Raw genomic sequence first — 4,447 nt, 5'->3', positions numbered from 1 at the left:
TATTGAACATTATTACTCTCTCACGTCGCCACTGCGGTTTCCGCGACAGCAGCAGCAGCAGCATCATGATGTTGCATCCACCAATTAGTCCGGAACCGGGTTATTCGGCTGTCTGCGAACAGTCCGGTTTTAACCTTACCCAACAAACAACATCCACTCTCGAGGTGCGGTATGGTGAATGTCCTATCGTCCGACCTTGTATGCTGGATTGCACTATTTCACTTTATTAAGGGGAGAGGGTGCCTTCACACACATATTCGGTGTGAAATATCTTCCGCCCCCCAGCGGAGCGCCTCTGTGAAGCAAAGCGCGGCATTCAAAACAACAACCATAATTGCCGTCGCTTCCCTGCCCTGCAATGGCTGGAGCAGAAGGAGAGAGATTTTAGTCTCATTGGATCAGAGGAATGGCAGTGGAGTGGGCTTATGGCGAGTAGCCTCGCGCTCTATCAATTACACTTGCCAGGTCTCTCTTCCGTTTGGACATTATTTACTCCGTCTCTCTCTCGGCGCACACGTCGCCACCCTACTAGTTTCCTTCACAGCATATGCTGCGGCCTTTCAGTCCGGGCTCCCCTTCGCCTTGCTGTCTGCCCAACTTAGCGGACTTGCGTTGGCTGATCACCCCGTCTTCGCGTCTGTGCCGGCCTTCAATGCAGCGCCCAACCGTCTCTTGACCGAGATTCATTGCACTATTCCACGCGCAAACGGCTACCCTAAATGTGCATAGACAACGCTCATGGTTCAACACGACCAGGGCGCAGTCTGGGAGCCGAGTATACTAAAAAGAGAGTTTAGCAGCCAAAACTCGGCAAAGCACACGTTGGGTTACCCCATCACCTAACAACGATGATGGCGGTTCCCACCCGTGAAATACACAACCTAACCAATATTGGGCGACGATGGCGCTCATGAGCCCACGTCCCCACAAACAGTAAGAGAAAGAGAGAGAGGAGGAGATGGGCCAATGTGCGGTCCCTCGCCCAATGTCTTATGCCTCGCTGGGGCAGAGAGAAGAGAAGAGGAGCGGATAAGGGAGGAGATTGGCCAACGTGCGGTCCCTCGCCCAATGTCGGCTGCCTCGCTGGAGCTGGGTAAAGAGGAGAGGAGCGGATAAGGGAGGAGATTGGCACACACGGTGGCGCTGCCGGCGCCGAGGATAGCAAGAGAAGGTGCAGTTTGATCTGATCATCTGGTTTGCTATTTCTCTTAGGCCAACGTGCGGTCCCTCGCCCAATGTCGGCTGCCTCGCTGGGGCAAAGAGAAGAGGAGAGGATAAGGGAGGAGATTGGCACACACGGTGGCGCTGCCGGCGCCGAGGATAGCGAGAGAAGGTGCAGTTTGATCTGATCATCTGGTTTGCTATTTCTCTAAGGCCAACGTGCGGTCCCTCGCCCAATGTCTTCTGCCTCGCTGGGGCAAAGAGAAGAGGAGCGGATAAGGAGGAGATTCGCCAACGTGCGGTCCCTCGCCCAATGTCGGCTGCCTCGCTGGAGCTGGGGCAAAGAGGAGCGGATAAGGGAGGAGATTGGCACACACGGTGGCGCTGCCGGCGCCGAGGATAGCAAGAGAAGGTGCAGTTAGATCTGATCATCTGGTTTGCTATTTCTCTAAGGCCAACGTGCGGTCCCTCGCCCAATGTCTTCTGCCTCTCTCTCAATCTCACTATTTTGGCCGCCGTGATAGGCGCCGCCAACAGCAGCAGCTACCTGGCTGATCCTGCCAGTAGTCATATGCTTGTCTCAAAGATTAAGCCATGCATGTGTAAGTACAAGCCGATTTAAGGCGAAACCGCGAATGGCTCATTAAATCAGCTATGTTTCATTGGATCTGTAAACCCACTTACTTGGATAACTGTGGCAATTCTAGAGCTAATACATGCAATTGGTCTCTGACCGCAAGGGAAGAGCGCTTTTATTAGTTCAAAACTGGTCGGGCCCCGGTCCGTAACCCACCTGTGGTGAATCTGAATAACTTCGGGCTGAGCGCACGGTCTCCGCACCGGCGCCGCTTCTTTCAAGTGTCTGCCTTATCAGCTTTCGATTGCAGGTTATGCGCCTACAATGGCTATAACGGGTAACGGGGAATCAGGGTTCGATTCCGGAGAGGGAGCCTGAGAAACGGCTACCACATCTAAGGAAGGCAGCAGGCACGCAAATTACCCACTCCCGGCACGGGAGGTAGTGACGAAAAATAACGATGTGAGTCTCATCCCAGGCCTCAACGGAATGAGTACACTTTAAATCCTTTAACGAGCATCCATTGAGGCAAGTCTGCGCCAGCAGCCGCGGTAATTCCCCAGCCCAATAGCGTATATTAAAGTTGTTGCGGTTAAAAGCTCGTGAAGGATCTCAGTTCGATCATCATTTGCAATCACCGGTGTTTACTGGGTCACGCCCGAACAGCTGCCCCTGCTGGTCGCACGGGATGCTCTTTTGTCGAGGTCCTGAGGGCCGGAGAGTTTACTTAGAAAAATTAGAGTGCTCAGAGCAGGCTATTTGAATGGCCCGAATGGTGATGGGCTGAATAATGGAATAGGACCTCGGTTCTATTTTGTTGGTTTTCGAACCAGAGGTAATGACTAATCGGAACAGGCGGGCATTCGTATTGCGACGCCATAGAGGTGAAATTTCGGACCGTCGCAAGACGAAATCCACGTAAAGCATTTGGCCATGATGTTTTCATTAATCAAGAACGAAAGTTAGAGGTTCGAAGGTGATCAGATACCGCCCTAGTTCTAACCATAAACGATGCCAACTAGCGATCCGCCGGCGTTATTCCCATGACCCGGCGGGCAGCTTTCGGGAAACCAAAGTCTTTGGGTTCCGGGGGAAGTATGGTTGCAAAGCTGAAACTTAAAGGAATTGACGGAAGGGCACCACCAGGAGTGGAGCCTGCGGCTTAATTTGACTCAACACGGGAAACCTCACCAGGCCCAGACACCGGAAGGATTGACAGATTGAGAGCTCTTTTCTCGATTCGGTGGGTGGTGGTGCATGGCCGTTCTAGTTGGTGGAGCGATTTGTCTGGTTAATTCCGATAATCTAATCCAGACTCTGGCCTACTAAGGGCCTTCCATTTGATTCCAGAAAATGGTGTCCAGTTCTGCAACTTCTTCTTAGAGGATAAGCGTAATTTGTGCACGAGATTGAGTAATAAGAGGTCCAAGAGTCTTTAGATGTTCTGTCGCGACGCGCCACACTTGAGGATCAACGAAGTTTTCTCCGGAGAGCGGCAACCTGTTCAAAGTCTTTTCTTGATAGGGATTGGGGCTTGCAATTGTTTCCCATGAACTATTCCTAGTAGTAAGTCATCGCGCTACTACCGATTGAATGATTTAGTGAGGCCTTCGGACTGGCGCTCTTGGATTGTCGGCCCCGTTGCCCGCGAGGGTTTTCTGGGGTCGTCGCCTCGAGCTGACGGAAAGATGTCCAAACTTGATCATTTAGAGGAAGTAAAAGTCGTAACAAGGTTTCCGTAGGTGAACCTGCGGAAGGATCATTAACAGAGAGAAAGAGAACGGGGCGCTCTTAAAACTACTACTACTACTCTCCTGATTTGGGCGGTCTCGGCTCTGCTCTGGCAACTCCAGCAGCGAAAGAGGACAATCCCGGCCCCCGCACCAAAAATAGGTACCACCACGCTGTAGGTGGACCACACTCGGGCGAGAGCGCCAAGACCGGAGGAGGAGGACGGACGGGGCTTTGGACGGCTGCCCGTCCGTTCCTTACTACCGGCGAATAAGCCTCTTGACCCAAAAAGAGTGAAATTCAAGTGTCAAAAAACAACAACAAGCCGTCCGGCCAAACCCAAACCACAAACTTGGGCTATGTCTGTCAAACCCTTTCATTGAGACTCGACCTGTGATGGTTAGTCGCAAAAAGACCAAATGGCAAATACACAACTCTTAACGGGGGATCACTCGGCTCGTGGGTCGATGAAGACCGCAGCAAACCGCGTGTCGGTATGTGAATCGCAAGAATACCAGATACATCGACAAGTTGAACGCATATTGCGGCGGCGGCAGCCATATGAGCTTGTCGCCGCCACTTACGAGGGTCGGAAATACATCCATCGGTTGCTGCGAGTTCGGTGCTCGCTGACCGTCTCCCCACACCAGGCAGTAACCCGAACCGAGCGCCTGCCTTAGTTTAATCACCAGCGCTTTGCGCGAGGCGTGCCCTTAAAAACAAGCAAGCCTATCACTAGCAAGTCCATGGACTGGGCGCACCCACATTCAACCACAACAAAGCGACAGTTGTCGCCCTCGCAAATAACTGGAGGCGGCGCTCTTTTGCCTGCTGTCCACAGAGACACGAATGGCCGTCGGCCGCTCATGGCTGATGCTGCACATGTTCTAAGAGGCACTCCATCCCACGAAGAGGAAACGAAACCGGGTCGGATATCTTTTAAGTAAGCCCCGCCGGAATTTCGTCTATCACCTCGAA

At 52.6% G+C, this 4,447-nt stretch overlaps 1 non-coding gene across 1 annotated transcript; it reads left to right on the top strand.

Annotated features, from left to right (window-relative positions):
• Positions 1 to 3,901: 3,901 nt before the first annotated feature.
• Positions 3,902 to 4,061, top strand: LOC121865325. The gene has a single exon (XR_006088743.1). It is a non-coding gene; the product is annotated as a 5.8S ribosomal RNA (ribosomal RNA).
• The last annotated feature ends 386 nt before the right edge of the window (positions 4,062 to 4,447 follow it).

The sequence above is a fragment of the Homarus americanus genome, unplaced genomic scaffold (genome assembly GCF_018991925.1).
Source record: "Homarus americanus isolate GMGI-L3 unplaced genomic scaffold, GMGI_Hamer_2.0 scaffold33731, whole genome shotgun sequence".
Lineage (NCBI taxonomy): Eukaryota > Metazoa > Arthropoda > Malacostraca > Decapoda > Nephropidae > Homarus > Homarus americanus.
This window is presented reverse-complemented; position numbering and strand designations above follow the sequence as displayed.